The 18,286-nt window shown below is 40.7% G+C and overlaps 1 protein-coding gene across 1 annotated transcript in view; it reads left to right on the top strand.

Annotated features, from left to right (window-relative positions):
• The window catches only part of CNTN5 (contactin 5), a 1,036,023-nt gene that overhangs the window by 322,595 nt on the left and 695,142 nt on the right, over nucleotides 1-18,286 (top strand). The window lies entirely within an intron of this gene.

Below are 18,286 nucleotides of genomic sequence, written 5' to 3' on the forward strand. Positions count from 1 at the left end.
ATTATTATATGTTTAAAAATGGACACACAGAAGACTTCAGTGGACATGAAGGAATATTTGAGAATACTGTATGTCACTCCTTTTTAACATCCTTCACCTATATTAGCTGCTGCAAACCACAAAGGACAGTAATTAGGTTTAATAGGAGATTGGCCTTGTATTGAAAGTGCTCTTGTTTTAAAACTTCAAAGGAAAATAATCACAATATTTAGCAAAAACTATTTTATGAACTTAGATATGTAGTATATTTTACTGTACGTTGTTATTTTAGACAGCTGAAAATTCTGGTAATCATAACACTGAAGGACAGAAATAGAAACACTGTTTGCTAGACATTTAAATAGAGCTCTTTTCCAAATATGATGATTTTTCAAAGATTAACATCTTGAATGCGCTGAAGAATCTTTAGAGAATGCAGGGAAGATTAGTGAACATTCAATGACTTGCTCTAGCTAAAAGGAAAACTGAAAAATGACCTTTGTATTTTTCACCACTGCAAATCATGCTGTTCCACCATTCTAGTGATGCATAGAGGTGGAAATAATGGAGATGAGTACAATAGACTTTTCCATAGACTGAGTTTTCCAAGTCATTTAATTCTCTCTAGTATCTTCAGAACCTTTCCAACAGAGCTAATGATAACAGATTGTCACATTACCCAGATCCTGGTAACCTGTCTGGTTAGGTGTCAGAAGTTCTACCCACTCACAGCTGTGAATTTTTTTTTAAAGCCTTAACTGCTATAAGCAAATCCAATAAAGTATTACATACAACTGAATAGTCTGTCACTGTTTTACATAGCATTTCAAGAACTAGCATTGAAATCCATTTCTGATCATTGATCTAGTTGACATCAGTGGTGTAACGGGAGAGGGTTAATCCAAAACTATGTGGGAATCTATATTCACCCATCTCCCTTAATGGAAAAACAACTAGAAAAAAAGTGTGTATGACTTGGTTGTTCCTGATCGCTGTCGATCACCAGCTCTGGTTTTGGCACTGTGGAGCAATTTGCAGTCTGTGTAATTCATGTCTGGGAACTGAAATTTCATTTAGGACATCTGGGACTGGGAGAGTGCACAGGTTAATTTCATGCCACCTTTGTGTGCATGCGCACCTACAAACACATGTGCATGGCCAACCTATGTGTTGTATTCCTGTCATAGCTGAAGATCTAGCCCCATTGTTCCAAAGGATGAGAACCAGTACTCCTGAAATAAGAGACAACCATTAATTTTGCCCTGATTTGGAACTAAATCTTATTTAAAATAAGCTTAACTCTGGGCATCCCTCTTCTTTATGCCCATTTAAGATAATGTACTCTGGTATTTCCTAGTTCCAACCCGAGCAAAATACCAGTACACAAGAGGTTGTTTGAGACCATACAGGGATTTCAGTCCCAAGCAGGAAGTAGGTAATGTCAAAAATATTCTGAGAGAGTGCCTCTTGTGGTAAAAGAAGAAAGAACAGAAGTCTGACTAGGGAAAGAAGTTAAAGAACAGTTAGATAAATTAGATGTATTCAAGTTGGCAGGGTCTAAAAAATATTTAAGGTACTTAAAAACTAGCAGAATCATTTTTTAAACCATTGGAAATGTATCTTGCAAACCTCATGGAGGATTGGTGAGTCCTCCGAGTACCAGAGAAGGGCAAATACAGTACTTATCCTTAAAAGAGGAAATGAAGAAGAACAAAGAATGTAACCAATCAGCATAAGTAAGTTAACAAGTAATATGCTTAGAAGCAAACTAGGGAACATTGTGATACACTTGCAAAAAAGGCCAACATCATTCTGGGAATATTAAGAGGAGTATTATATGGAAAACATGGCAAGTAATTGTTCTATGCTGTGTGGGCCAACACTGTACATTTTAAATATGAAATAGTATGTTAGGGACAGCCCAGAGAACCAACACGGAGAACTTTTGAAACTTCCATTCTCAAAGAATGGCTGCTATAGAAAGCACCATCTTAAGAATTGTCACAACTTGTAGCCAAATTGTGAACAGAACCTGGACTAAGAGTTATTTGATTTTTTTAAAAATTTATATATGGTAAGTTTTGGGAGCTGCAGCTCCCAGCGTGAAGTGTACAGGACCTGCAGACAGGGGATTTTAAGAGGGAGTTTGACAGAGGGAGGCCTACGATGGTCAAGAAGACCTTGTCTCCTCCACCGGCGCCTGTAGCCAGACAGAGTGCCTGAGCATGGATGCCTCCACCCAAATCCTGGTGTGGTTTTGCAGGGACTGTGGCTTGTAATTCCCACTTACCAATATCCAGGCTGGTAGACCATCCAATGCGAAAGGTGCCTGCTGGTGGAATCCTTCAGGCAGCAGGTGGGAGAGCTACAGGAGGTGGTGGCTAGGTTGAGGAGCATCCGAATCCACGAGAAATTTCTGGACAGTGTTCATGAGGAGACAGCTGTCGTACTTGTCCCAGTACACAGGACTGTGGATGCACCACTGGTGTTGAGGAGACAGCTCAGGGTGGACACTGGCAGCTGGTTACTTTTGGCAGCAGGCACTGCTCCACCCCCCTCCAAATCCTCCCACCATGGTGCTAGGAAACCATCATGATCTTCTTGATACAGGAGATAAGGAATCACCCCCTACAACAGAGGAGGAGAAGCCTCATACCCCCCAAAGCTGGGAGGTCTGCTACCACCACTGTGAATAGGAAATGTAGGGTAGTGGTGGTTGGAGACTCTCTTCTGAGGGGAACAGAGGTGCCCATCTGTTGCCCTGACATTTAATCTCAGGTGATATGCTGTCTCCCAGGGGCCCGTATCCGAGATGTTATGGAGGCATTGTCGAGGATTATCCGGCCCTCTGACTACTCCCCATGCTACTCATCCATGTGGACACAAATGATACTGCGAAGTGTGACACTGAGTGGATCGAGAGTGACTACAGGGCTCTTGAGTCAACAGTGCAATGCTGTTGCAAAAAAAGCAAACATGATTCTGGGATGCATTAACAGGTGTGTTGTGAGCAAGACACGAGAAGTTATTCTTCTGCTCTACTCTGCACTGGTTAGGCCGCAGCTGGAGTATTGTGTCCAGTTCTGGGTACCGTATTTCAAGAAAGATGTGGAGAAATTGGAGAGGGTCCAGAGAAGAGCAACAAGAATGATTAAAGGTCTAGAGAACATGACCTATGAAGGAAGGCTGAAAGAATTGGGTTTGTTTAGTTTAGAAAAGAGAAGATTGAGGGGGGGACATGATAGTAGTTTTCAGGTATCTAAAAGGGTGTCATGAGGAGGAGGGAGAACACTTTTTCATCTTGGCCTCTGAGGATAGAACAAGAAGCAATGGGCTTAAACTGCAGCAAAGGAGGTTTAGGTTGGACATTAGGAAAAAGTTCCTAACTGTCAGGGTGGTCAAACACTGGAATAAATTGCCCAGGGAGGTTGTGGAATCTCCATCTCTGGAGATATTTAAGAGTAGGTTAGATAAATGTCTATCAGGGATGGTCTAGTCAGTACTTGGTCCTGCCATGAGGGCAGAGGACTGGACTTGGTGACCTCTTGAGGTCCCTACCAGTCCTAGTATTCTATGATTTTATATCTTGCCCTCTGCTTCACATTCCCAGTAATGACTGAAAGCAAAAGTGTTAGGTGCCATAAGAGAGGAGCTGTTGCCATGGTGTTTCTACCTTAGCTAGAAAGAGAAAGATGAGAAATCTATCATGTTTATAAATATTAACCTTTTTAATCTTCTTTTACTTTTATATTTAATTAATTAGGATAATAACTATTCTCCTGGAACCTTCACAATGTTAGCAAGAGTGCATCTGTATTCTAAGGCTGAGTGGGTAGATTCTTAACTCATGTGTGACCTATATTCAGAAATTCCACGTGACTGACTTTATCTAATTATCTTCAGCATCTCCAGGTCTGTTGGAATCCAAGTTTCCAGGGGAAAAGACCCCTCAAATTAATGACAAATATCTACAGACGTATGCTGGCATAGAAACATGTTTTTAACTCTTTAAGAACTGTCAGGTGTCAACTGCTAGTGATAATGACTGGTTTGGAAATTCCCTTTTGCTCATTGATCAGGCAAACTGAGGTCATAGAAGAAAGTCCATCATCAATTCACAAAACAGTAGATATGGTAAAATCAGTCACGTGAAAGTACTTTTCTCTCTAAAAAGTTTCTAACATCTAACATCCTATACGAAGACAGAATCGTCAGAAGTTTTATAACCCATAATAGACTGATAGATTCTTGTCCCAATATTACCTGGGACAGATGCTTTTTTTTCCTGTATAAATCTGTAGTAAGATTAGCAAGCTCTTATTATATTAAGCACTCCCAGCTCTGATCCTTCTGCCCAAGGCCCCACTCCCTCCAGGAACACAGAGCTAACCCCTCCCCTCCCTTCTTGCCCAGTCATCCTGCAATTCTGTTGTCCCTCCTAATTACAAGGTTGATTTACAATACAAAATTTATTACAGAAATGATAAAACTCCATTTCTTGAGCCAAGCTTAGGGGGAAACAAAAACAACAAATAAATTAATGAACAAACAAACAAACAACAAAGCTCAACATCCCACTACGTTTTATAGCCTGTAACGGAATGATAGGTAAATGCCCTAATATTACCAAGTATGTCTGCTCTTCACCTGTATAAAGCCACTGTTATCTCCCCATCCCTCCCTCACGCCGGTCCCACAGGCTTTTAAGAAGGGAGTTGGGTTGTGGGTTAAGGACAATCTGATAGGTACCTATGTGATTTTATAATCTTCAACAACACACTAATGAAATATTTTAAAGTTAATTTTAAACTAACTATCCTGTAGACCAGGAGTGGGGAACCTCTTTTGGGTCAAGAGCCACATACAAGTGTCTCCCAGAGAAAGATATTCTCCACATTCCCCTCATACACCAGAATTTAGGAGGTTCCAGACTAGTATATTTTGTGGCTCCCATGGAAGGATGGGGAAAAGGGGGGGGGGGACTGGAGCATCAGTGCAAGCTCCCCAATGCTGACAAGGAGCTCGGAGCCTTGGGGGCTACATCCAGGCAAATTGGGAGCCATATTCAGCCCCAGACCTTAGGTTCCCCACCTCTGCTGTAGACTAACACAGTAAATTCAGAAACCAACAGTTTTTAACTAGGATTGGCTAATGGATGTTAAATAGCTTCATTACTACTTAAATGGCTCTTTTACAGGTTCAATGTTCTGCTAATAGGTCTGGCAGGATTTTTCACTTTGAAGTTAATTAGATCCTCTCTGGAGACTCACTGGGTTGCAGCAACTAAAGAACAACTACAGCATTAGGCAGGTGGGTGGACATTAAGACTCAGTGGTGACACAAATTTCAGGTGCCCTGTACAGCTAAATAATCTGCATATGGGTAAGGACATCCCTGCATAGACAATAGGATTTGGGAAGGTAACTGAATATGGCATGTGATATGGTTTGGAGCACATGCAGTTTCCTGAGATGTAAAAACAAAGAAGACTCTCTGTTGAGGTTGAGCTGAACACACCAGAGGGTGAGAAGGGGCAAATGTACCATTTAAAGCCAGCGTTGTTTTCCTGATCATAGGGTGCCAAGGAACTGTCCAGGTCACCAGGATAAACCAGAGCAGCCTGAAGGGGCCAGTCCAGCAGCTAGAGAGAGGCTAATGTTGTGGAAATAAGAGATACCCCCTTCCTCCTTAGAATGGACCTTGTCCTGAGCTCTAGGAGCAGAATAGTCAAGAACATAGGAGCTCTCATCAGGGGTGGATGTAGGGCAGGGTGAACGGGGCGGCCGCCCCGGGCCCCGTGCTTCAGAAAGCCCCGCGCATGCGCCGTAGCGCCGCTGCGCATGAGCCGTGGCAAATGGGGGGACCCCGCGGAATTATGCTGCCCAGGGCCCGGCAAAACGGTCATCTGACCCTGGATCTCATGACAGGTCCAGGTAATCATCAGATTCTTTCATGCTGAGTAACAGCTTGGGGAGCTGAAACCTCTGGGCTTGTCCTGCTTTGCACAGAGATACTGACAGGAAAAGCAGATTTAAAAACCCTGTAAACCAGGGCCAATACATTTTTCTTTTCTTTCCCCTCCCTAATGTTCCTTAACGTTTTTCTTGTATATTCGTCTTATTGTTGGATCTAATAGCTTGGAATATACATCACAGAGCTTCACAAATGCCCCCTTGCAGCTACCCACTAAGATGACTAAGGGAAATCCAAGCCAGATGCCCTGGGGTTTGTTAAATTTCTGGATCCCAAAGAGTTTCCAGCCACACTGACACAGTGTTGGCTCCATAGCACACACACAGGGTAAAGATCTTCACACTCCCACACCATATGGGCTACGTCTACACTGTGGCAGTTTTTTGGAAGAGGAAATGCAAATGAAGTGCTCATTTGCAAATCTCACGTTCTCATTTGTATATTCTCTTCTGATCCTTTTTGCGGAAGAGGTTTATGTAATAAAAAGCCCTGTGTAGACAGGGCCATTTGTTAGAAAAACCCCACTTTGCCCAAGATCCTGTAAACCTCATTTTTTGAGGAATAAGGGATCTTGCACAAAACAGGTTTTTTTCTGACAAATGGCCCCCTCTACACATGGCTTTTTATTGCAAAAACCTCTTCCGCAAAAGGGATCAGAAGAGAATATGCAAATGATAGTGTGAGATTTGCAAATGAGTGCTTCATTTGCATTTCCTCTTCTGAAAAACTGCCACAGTGTAGACATAGCCCATGTGTGGACTCTAGTCTCCAGAAACCTAGCCCCTCTCAGAATACTGCTGACCCTTCAAACTCTCCAGTACTTAAACACACCCTGCTCTCCAAACTATCTCAGAGAGATGAAGCTTCTGGTTACAGTTTAACTCTGAGACAGACACATCAGTTATAAAGGAGTCAAAATATGTGCTCTGTCTAATTTAAGATCTTTATGCCCTTTCCTACTTAACTGTGTAAACCAAAGGAAATTAAGTTTGTATGAAACAATCACCATTCTAAATGCAGTGCTCCTCACTAGCTCATCCAGGGGAATCACCTGTGCTCTGTCAGGCAAGCAGATAGGGTCCTCTGTCCAACCGCCTACCCTGCTCCTGTAACAGCTTCTGTCATCTTAATCTGGTCCAAAATGACTCTGTCTCCCAGTTCTCCAGTGTGAGTCCCATAATAGACTGCTATTATTTGCTTCTTTTGTTCTGCCTCCTGGTAACTTTCCTTTGCTTCCACACCCCCACTTGCTTCAATAAGAGAAGGAAGTGTTTTCTTCCTGCTAACACAAATGCATTGTCCCATGTAGACCATCATTGAGTAATGATCATTCACCTTTGTCCTGGTCTGGCAAAGACATAACACAGGTCTGTTAACTTCTGGTTTCCCCATATCACAATAATTTCATGATTCAACAATTCCATATAACCAGTTCCAGAATGGTACAGACAGAGCCCACAAATCATCACAACAGGTATTTTTAGCTGCATTGTCTTTTGACCTGATAATCAGTGCTTTTTCTCTCAGTCTGATTAATATATGGCGTGAATGATCTTTTTCTTGATGAATAGTTATAATTTATATATAAATGTATCAGATCCTCAGAGCACAGACTGTATTCACTTTGGAAAATACCTAGTGTATTGTAGAGGCAATCATAAATAAATTATATTAAATAAAACTAGGCAACTATTTGTAGTAGCAGGGCTGAATTGTACCCATAGGTATCCTGAACACTTGTTTTTATTTGTTCTTTCTAAAACTTGTTCAATAAAATATTGATTTAAAATAACAACAGAACTTTTTCCCTGGTGTGCTACCAGAATATCCAAGATTGGTGTTATTAGAGCACTAAAAATAAAACGTATTTCCAATCCTGTTGCACTGCACATATTGTAATTGAGCATTCATTTAAAAATCATCCATGTTCAGATGTTAACACAAAATGATGTATTCATTCTTCAGTCGTGAAATGGAACGCAGAGTCTGTAGTCATTTTAAAAACAAGTAAATAAATTAGTTATCACTCTGTTATCACAAAACGAAGCCCATCTATTAAAGCATACCATCTGGATAGAAAAAAAAAAGATTGTCTCCATTCCAGCCATGGGATCAGCTGTGGCTAAATCAATATACTAGGGGTAGAGATGGAACCTGATGTCTTGGCTAACTGACAAAATATAGAGAAAAAAATGAAACAGAAGCAGAACACATGGGTTTTGATTAAGAGATTTTTAGAAAGCAAGAAAATCAATGTTTAATGTGTAACAAATCCATAAGTATTTATGGAATAAAATTAGCAATAAGGACACAGCAGAATCATTGATATGTGTGAGATCCTGTGGGCTGGGCCTACTCTAGCATTTTAAGAGAGATTTTGAGATGGTGATGTGTTGCAGTGGAAGAAATATTTCTGGACATGAAGTCAGGACAGGGCAGAGCTCTTTAAAGAGATCCTCATATTGGCATAAGATGTTCTAACATGGTTCCTCACGGTGCTTTTTAAAACCCCGACTTACTGGGTGACAAAGTCATGCAATATAATTTTGTACATATTAATTGCAGTGAATGCACACACACACAATCACTTTACTGCAAGCAATGGTAAAAAAAAATTAGAAACCTCCAAGTTATGTATATCCCTCCCAAAGAAAGACATCAACTCATTGTCAATGAGCACGTGAAATGCCATAATCGCAATCTGAACTAGTGCTTGAGATGTCCCATTCTAGAACTGGATTTTGAACATGACTCACTGTTTGCTCCAGATTCAAGTGGACTCAGAGGCAGTGATTCTTGGTATAGGCCTATGCTTGTTCAACATGAATGTCTATGATAGCCAGATTTCCTCAGTGTATAGTTAGAAAAAACAAAGTATTGTAAAGTCCTTTGCCATAAAGAAATTTTCTTTGAAAGATATGTGAATTGAATATATTCTTACACAAGTTTGATTCCTTACCTTGGGAGGAAGTAGGAAAGGGGGGGGAGGGGTGAGCTCAATTTCCATAAATTGTTTACTTTTTTTTTTGAACAACAAGCATCTTCAATAGAATGGTTTTATAGTTTTTCCAGTATCAGAAAATAAATGTATTCTGATCTGTTGTAAAATCAACCCTCCTTATCTGCTTCACTTTCAAGATTACATCCCTCTATGAGGTGGTTACTAAAGAAATAAATGTGGGGCACATACTGATACCTCTTCAGACAAATCTTCTTGCTGATCTTTACTGATATCAACTCTACAGCTGTTAGCAAAGATGCGATAGGCTTCATCAACCTCAATAAGCAGTCCCTGAGCTCCATTTCAAAGCTCCTTGTTAAGCATTTTAGTTGCAAAAACATAAATATCAACAGTCCCTTTGGCTCTAGTAGGTAAGCTTCTAATGCTGAAAGAATTATTTGCATATTGCTGTACAACATGAGCATTTATAAATAAAGAGATGAATGAACAGGTATTACTGGGTTAAACACTATTTTCAGATATTTGATTTGAGGAGATCAAGTACTTGGGATATGTTTTTCCAGATTTCAAAAAATCCATGGAAACCAGTTTATGAGCACAATCATTTTTTCCACAAATTTTCAAAACAGGTTTTGTCCTCAGACTAGAGATGTTAAATATTGATTAACTGACTAATTGAATAACCTCATGAATTCTTATTGGTTAGTTGACTATTCTATAGTCCCCGGGGGTGGAACCAGCAGTCAGTGCACTCCATCTTCATTCCCCAGGAGCCCCCTGCAACTCTGTGCTGATACCTCTGTATCAGAGGCAGCAGCATGGAGTGCCAAGTTGAAGCTGGTATGTGAGGGAAACCAGTTTAAAAACCAGATCCCCTTGTAGACTGATAAAGAGGCAACAGCATGGGGTGGCAGCAGACCCTGTCTGGGGTGAGGGCTAGGTGTCTAAGCTAGAGAACCTGACACAAGCTAGAACTAAGCTGAACTGCCTGCCCACCTGTCTCCTAATATGGTTTAAATGCACAGCCACAGCAGGGGAAGGTCCTTGACCTATTGCAAGCCAGGACTGAGCCAGGCTGCTGGCCAGACCGCTAAAAAATTTGTTAGTCGGGAAGGGGAGGGAAATGCGTGTAGTCTATAGCATTAACTGATAAGCTTTTGCTAATCAGTTAATCAACTTCACTATTACATCCCTACCTCAGAACCATAGATTGTCAAAGAGAGGAGAGATTATTAGTTCATCACAATTAGTTGTAAGATATTTTCTAATGTAATTAGTAGACACATTATACTTGGAAGATAAAATTCCAGAACCAATAAGTTAAGATAATTTGTCATCATCTGAAGTAAATAGGATGAAGTTAAATAAGGACAAATGCAAAGTACTCCACTCAGGAAGCAACTATCAGTTTCACATATACAGAATGGGAAGCGACTGTCTAGGAAGGAGTACTGCAGAAATGAATCTAGGGGTGATAGTGGACCACAAGCTGTATATATTAGTCAACAGTGTGACACTGTTGCAAAAAAAGAAAACATGATTCTGGGATTCATGAACAGGAGTGTTGTGAGCAAGACACGAGAAGTCATTCTTCCATTCTACTCTGCAATGATTAGGCTTTAGTTGGGGTATTGTATCCAGTTCTGGGTACCACATTTCAAGAAAGATGTGGAGAAATTGGAGAGGGTCCAGAGAAGAGCAACAAAAATGATTAAACATTTAGAAAATATAACCTATGAGGGAAGACTGAAAGAACTGGGCTTGTTTAGTTTAGAAATGAGAAGACTGAAAGGGGACATGAAAGCAGTTTGTCCGGCACCCTCGGGACCTGACAGGTTCTGGATGAGGGATTTTCTAGACCATGGAAGGTAATTTCTAGGGCTGCTACTCACCAACCCACCCAGCTATAAGCTCACTGGCAGCCTCCCCACAGGCTTCTGAGAGGTCCTAACCCAACCATGGAAGCCCCATGCTTGCAAGTAAAGCCCCACTTCCTCCCAGCCCCCCCCCCCCCCCGCCCATGGCAGCTCCACATCCATAAACCCAGGTCCCCTGCTAGGGTCCAGCTGTGCTGACAGGCGGCAGCCCTGCTTGAGTTTTAACCTCACTGGGCAGCCCTGCTGCCACTTGGCCTCACGGGGTAGCTCTGCTGGGTGGCTTTTTTTGCTTTGCTGCCGGGCAGCCCTACTCCCCAGATCCTTGCGTCATTGGTAGGCAGCTCCATGGTCGGGCTCCTGGCACTGCAGGACAACCCCATTGCTTCCTAGTTCCTCCAAGCAGCTGCCCTGATCAGTAGTAGCAGGGCTGCCAGGCTTCTGGTTGTGGTTTTGGGTGACCCTGCTACTGGGCTCCTGGCGCTGTTGCTTGGTTCCTAGTTTCACTGCCACAGGGCAGCCCTGCTACTGGGCTCCAGCCCTGCTGCAGGGCTTCCAGCCACCAGCCCTTCACCAGGACACTCTGGTCCTAGAACATCCCTGGGCCTTATGTTGCTGGAACAAAGTCACAGTTAAGAGAGGTTCAACCTGCATATAAAAAGAGAGAGGGTCCAAATTGGAGGATTGGGCCACAGGAAATCTGATGAGGTTCAACAAGGACAAGTGTAGTGTTCTGCACTTGGGACGGAAGAATCCCAAACATTGTTACAAGCTGGGGACCAACCAGTTAAGTAGTAGTTCTGCAGAAAAGGAACTGGGGGTTACCGTGGATGAAAAGCTGGATATGAGTCAACAGTGTGCCCTTGTAGCCAAGAAGGCTAATGGCATATTAGGTTGCATTAAGAGGAGCATTGCCAGTAGATCCAGAGATGTCATTTTTCCCCTTTATTCGGCTTTGGTGAGGCCATATCTGGAGTATTGTGTCCAGTTCTGGGCCCCCCCACTACAAAAAGGATGTGGACTGGAGAGGGTCCAGTGGAGGGCAACCAAAATGATTAGGGGGCTGGAGCATATGATTTATGAGGAGAGGCTGAGGGACTTGGGTCTGTTTAGTCTGCAAAAGTGAAGAGTGAGGGGGGATTTGATAGCAGCCTTCAACTTCCTGAAGGGAGGTTCCAAAGAGGATGGAGAGAAGCTGTTCTCAGTAGAGACAGATGGCAGAACAAGGAGCAATGGTCTCAAGTTGTGGTGGGAGAGGTCCAGGTTGGATATTAGGAAAAACTATTTCACTAGGAGGGTAGTGAAGCACTGGAATGGGTTACCTAGGGAAGTAGTGGTGTCTCCATCCCTAGAGGGCTGTGTCTACACTGGCAAGTTATTCTGGAAAATCAGCCGCTTTTCCAGAAAAACTTGCCAGCTGTCTACATTGGCTGCTTGAATTTCTGGAAGAGCACTAATGATCTAATGTAAAATCATCAATGCTTTTCCGGAAAAACTATGCTGCTCCCGTTCGGGCAAAAGTCTTTTTCTGGAAAACTGTTCTGGAAAAGGGCCAGTATAGACAGCACAGTAGTGTTTTCCGCAAAAAAGCCCAGATCGCGAAAATGACAATTGGGGCTTTTTTGCAGAAAAGCGCGTCTAGATTGGCCATGGACGCTTTTCCGCAAAAAGTGCTTTTCTGGAAAAGCGTCCTGCCAATCTAGATGCGCTTTTTCGAAAATGCTTTTAACGGAAAACTTTTCCGTTAAAAGCATTTCTGGAAAATCATGCCTGTGTAGACGTAGCCAACGTGTTTAAGTCTCAGCTTGACAAAGCCCTGGCCAGGTTGATTTAGTTGGGATTGGTCCTGCCTAGAGCAGGGGGCTGGACTTAATGACCTTCTGAGGTCTCTTCCAGTTCTATGATTCTATGATTCTATGTTACAAGGAGGAGGAAGAAAAATTGTTCTCCTTGGCCTTTGTTGATAGGATAAGAAGCAATGGGATGAAATTGCAGCAAGGGAGGTTTAGGTTGGACATTAGGAAAAACTTCCTAACTGTTTGGGTGGTTAAACACTGGAATAAATTGCCTAGGGAGGTTGTGGAATCTCCATCACTGGAGATATTTAAGAGCACGTTAGACAGACATGTATCAGGGATGGTCTAAATTGAGTTTGGTCCTGTCATTAGGGCAGGGAAATGGACTTGATCTCTTGAGGTCCCTTCTAGTTCTAGTATTCTATGATTCTATGATCACCAGGTATAGGGAGCTTGAATGTATATTCTAGGGTACAATTACTTTTCCCTTAATCTGTGGAAAATATAGTTTACAGCATTTCTGAAGGCTTATGCAAAAAAGAGAAGTGTTATGAAACCATCTGGCTGTGTCTACACTGGCCCCTTCTTCGGAATAGCCATGCTAATTTCGAACTTTGGAATAGGGAAATGCGCGGGGGATTTAAATATCCCCCACGGGATTTAAATAAACATGGCTGCCGCTTTTTTTTCGGCTTGGGGAAAAGCCGGAAAAGAGCGTCCAGACTGGTGCGATCCTCCGGAATAAAGCCCTATTCCGGAGGATCTCTTATTCCTACTTTCAAGAGATCCTCCGGAATAGGGCTTTATTCTGGAGGATCGCGCCAGTCTGGACGCTCTTTTCCGGCTTTTCCCCAAGCCGGAAAAAAAGTGGCGGCCATGTTTATTTAAATCCCGTGGGGGATATTTAAATCCCCCGTGCATTTCCCTATTCCAAAGTTCGAAATTAGCATGGATATTCCGAAGAAGGGGCCAGTGTAGATGTAGCCTCCTAGTATAAAAGACTTTTAAAAATAGACAGGGATGAACGAGTAAAGGATCTATTCAAAATCCACTGTAATCGATGGAAAAGCTCTTATTGCTATCAAAGCATTTTGTATTAGGCCATAAGAAAGGAGTTGAGCTACAGAATCTTCCAGCAAGCAGATTTTAAAGACCAAGTGATTTCTAACAGAAAATTTGGAATCCTTCATTCCCTTTTCAGACAAAACATCATGGATATCACTAGTGAATTTTGCCTAACCAATTTGGTCATTGTTCAGAGTTAGCAAATCTGTGCTATTTGAGCTGCAATATGAAGATGTTAGCAAGTTTGGAACTAGAGTATTGCTGAATATCAGGAAGACTGCCAGAATGAACCACAATGTTATGATTAAAAGAGAATTACAATCTACAGAGTCCAGATAGATGGATGGGGGGCATGTCTGAAAAGTGATATAAGTTGGCAAATGACTATAATGATTGGTGCTCAGAAGACAAAGCTGTCGGAACATTTCATAAGATAGACAGCAACATGACTAAGCAAACAAATATAAAAGGAATATGAAAATAAAGTGAAAGAAGATGGACAGTTATGCAAGTCACTGATCTCCCCAGCTATTTTGAGTTAGACCTGAAGAGAAAAGCAACAAAGGAGATTCATCAGAGTGATGTTCAAAATTTTGAAGCGGAACAAAAGCTATCTGAAGATAAAAGTGGAAGTGGAGCAACAGCAGAGATCCTCATTCATTTTTTGTGATCAAAGGTGAAACATTAGCACTAGAATGTCTGACAGCAGAAGAATGTACTGGTTCCTTGGCATGAAGCCTTGAGAAAAGTGAAAACTTATCATTGTCTCTGACAAATATGAAATAGGAAAAAAAGAAAGGAGATAACATGTGTGGCAATCTTTTGACTCCTTAGGAGATGAGAAAGAGATGCACTGATACCAAGACAGAGAGAAAAACTTCATTGTGCTCCATAGAAACAGAGCAGGAAAACAATAATATTTCTAGAAAACAACTGACGAATAAAAAGATCAAGAATAAGTTACAGCTGATACGTACCATAGGGAAGGGATTGTCTATATATTGACACTTAAATAGTAACATCAGCAATACAGGTGACTGAAGTAATAATCATGGCTAAAAATCATCATCAATGACAAAGAAACCTAATAAGTAATTGTGCAATATGGTCAAACCAGATTTATAGACGTAAAAGGCTAAGACTGAATTAGTAACTATACCTTTGATTAGTGAGGTAAATCCATAATTGGAAATATAATAGATTAAAAATGGAAAGGCTAAAACCATTAGTCTTTTATTATTTATACTTATTCACATTTTTATAGAAAAGAAAATGATCAGATGAGATTATCCTGCTGATAATATGAAGATGCAATATATGCACATATAATTCAGTAATAAATTCACTATTAGCATGATTACATATTGATCACTCCATAAATAAGAGACTAGCATGTAATTATAGAATTAGGATAATAACATAATTAGGATTGAAAAAGCTTCCATTATAAACCTGTTTTTCCAGGTGCTTAACCTTTTCATGAAGGTTACAGGATATGATTGTGTTACAGATGTGTGCATGCATTAGAGTACCCACAACTCTAGCCCTGCCCTTTTGATTGCTCCATTATTAGATTTGTTTAATGCCAAAACCATTGTTAATGCAATATGTTTAAAATGTTAATTCCACAAAGATTGAAAGAGTGTCAGGGTTTATGCTCCCACATCCACTATAACTTCAATCATGTTGTGAAAATGCTGCATTTTTTGTTACTTGGTGTATAAATCTAATCTGCAAGTGTGGCATGCAATAAACTCCATTTGTTAACATTTGTAAAAAGCATTGTGCAGGGAGTGGTGGAACAATAGGCTTTGGTAACTCAAATATTTTACTATGGTAATAAATACTTTCTTTGAAATAGTGGGGATACACATGCATACAACGCAAAAGCAGCTCACTCCCAAGAAGCCCTTCTTATGTGGCTGTGTGACTGTTACTGATTCTCCCCAGAGTAGGATTGCCCTCTTCTGCACTTGTTCCTGATGAAATGGCACATCCTTACCCTTAACCAATTATCACTTTGGTAACAGCACTTCAGCCAAGACAAGCTCTTGCTTCAATGCCACATGCTCCTATAGTTTGAGCTGAAGAGAATCTTCTTCAGCTATTAGATTCATAGGCCTAATGAAAGTTGAGCAGTTGTGATTCCATCCAGGGGAGGGAAGTAGTACTCAAACATTTCTAATAATTCATCATCTAATAATCCATCTTGTTAGTCTTTAAAGTGCTACATAGTCCTGTATTTTGCTTCAGCTACCCCAGACTTACACGGCTACATTTCTATTACTATCAAACATTTCTGTGAGTGTGGTTTTTTTACCATATATCTTTATCTCAGCTTGGCCACAGATGTAGGAACCTGAACTCTGCATAAACACTCTTTCTGTTAAATTAGAATGTCAACTGTTTTTAGGGAACTAAATATAGAATGGTGACCATGGTCTGCATGGAATAGTTGAATAATATAACCAACTCCTCAAGTGTGTGTTCAGATCAAATGTAATTACTCTAGAAGGACCATTTTGCTTAGGTACTTATGAATGAATGTAATTTCCACCATTTTGCTTAGGTACTTATGAATGAATATTTTTGAATATTAACATATGACATTTATGCATTTTTAAGTGGTTAGCTATAGTTCAAGTGTGGAGTGGGATTTTGTTGCAAGGGACAAAGGACTAAACTCTGACCTCATTACTTAGAGATATCTTTGAGTAAAAACATCAAGGTTTGAGCAAACCACAAGAAACAAAGTTATGTTGCAGAGCTAGTGATAATTGTCTTGAACTTTAAATACTCAGGTATTGAAAGTGGGCCTTTGTTTTTTCTATGTGATTACACAGATTTCACCTTGGCAGTCTGTATAAGCAAATAAAGATGAAAATAGCCCTGTCTCTTCATTAGAATTCTTTAAAGGAGGATTTTAACATAGATTACAAATGTCATTCAGATGTAACGCAACTGGCTACTTTGTAAAAGTTAATACAAAATACTTGTTGATGCACATCTATGCAACCTTTAGCTTTAGGAAACGTGTTTAGAAATCACTCATTTTGTTGTAAAACCCTTCCCAATTGTCATGGAAAGATAGCACTATTTAGAAACCTTCATTTAGCTTTAGAAAGGCTATACATGACTAATATCAACCACAGTAGGTCTAAAATTGCCCTTTAAAATGAATAAAACATAATTAAGAATCAACTAATGTAAATGTGTTTTGAATTCTATCACAAAAATTACATTAGTTTAATAATAGCAAAAGCTGAGAGGAGCAAATAACAGTATCCAAATTTACTCTTGTTAATAGAGTTACAGTTTCAGTAAAAGTCTTTTTAATTTGGAAGCCTTTGACAAAAGCAAATCATAATGTTCTTTAATTTTGAATTGAGGTTTAAAAGGCTATTTAGCACCTCCTTGAATCTTCACCCAAACAACTGATGGTGCATTTAATTTCATATCACTGTGTGAGAGTAGCCCAATGGTGGTTCTTTTCCGTATGTCAGCAACTCTTACTAGGCCTGGCATACTCATTACACCTAACTCACTGTCAAAATCTGTATCAAAAAGCTGTCTGGTGAGGTATCATATACTAACTGGTAACACAGTGGTTCTGAAAATCTTTGTATGGTGCATGTATCGGATATATAAAAAGAGTTGTGGATATGCTCTTTGATACTCTTAAATTCTCTTTGGCTGCGTCTAGACTGGCAAGTTTTTGTGAAAAACGTGCTAGCTGTCTACACTGGCTGCTTTGAATTTGCGCAAGAACACTGACGATCTAATGTAAGATTGTCAGTGTTCTTCCGCAAACACAATGATTCTCCCGTTTGGGAAAAAGCCCTCTTGCGCAACTGCTTTTGTGCAAGAGGGCCAGTGTAGACAGCTGAGAACCATTTTGTGCAAAAAAGCCTCGATGGCGAAAATGATGATTGGGGCTTTCTTGCTCAAAACCGCGTCTAGATTGGCATGGACGCTTTCCCACAAAAAGTGTTTTTGCACAAATGCGTCCATGCCAATCTAGACACTCTTTTCCACAAATGCTTTTAATGGAAAAACTTTTCCGTTAAAAGCATTTGCGGAAACTCATGCCAGTCTAGACGTAGCCTTTAAGTGTATTCGGTAAACACTGTACAAGCACAGTCTGCTTTAAAGCCAGCAATGCTGCATCTACACTGCTGTAAATTAGACAATGAAAGGTTGGGAATAGCATTGCTCCTTGTGAAAAGCAGGAGTACTTAAATCAACTTCAGTGGCCCTTACGATCGATGCGACAGGCTCAGTAGTATGGACGCATCACTTAAGAAAATCAGCTATATGCAGCTAAAGTCGATGTAAAGTCCTAGGGAAGGATTAAGACTCCAAGGAGCTGACACACAGTATAGTAGCAGTAAAGCTCTCAGTTGCTGTGGCTGAAAGAGGTCTCAAAGTTCTGGGAACTCCAGCAAATCATCACATGCTGCAATCTGGATTCCAATCTCTCTTCTGTCAGAATAAAATAAGAGTAACTTCACCGATATCAGTGATGACTTCATGATATAGAAACAGGATAAAGAAAATCAGAATCAATCCTGCATCTGTTCAGTTTCACTTTGAATATACTGGTATGAATTGAGGTATAAAATTAGCAATCAATCAAA

This window comes from Pelodiscus sinensis, chromosome 1, assembly GCF_052426305.1.
Source record: "Pelodiscus sinensis isolate ZL-2025 chromosome 1, ASM5242630v1, whole genome shotgun sequence".
NCBI lineage: Eukaryota > Metazoa > Chordata > Testudines > Trionychidae > Pelodiscus > Pelodiscus sinensis.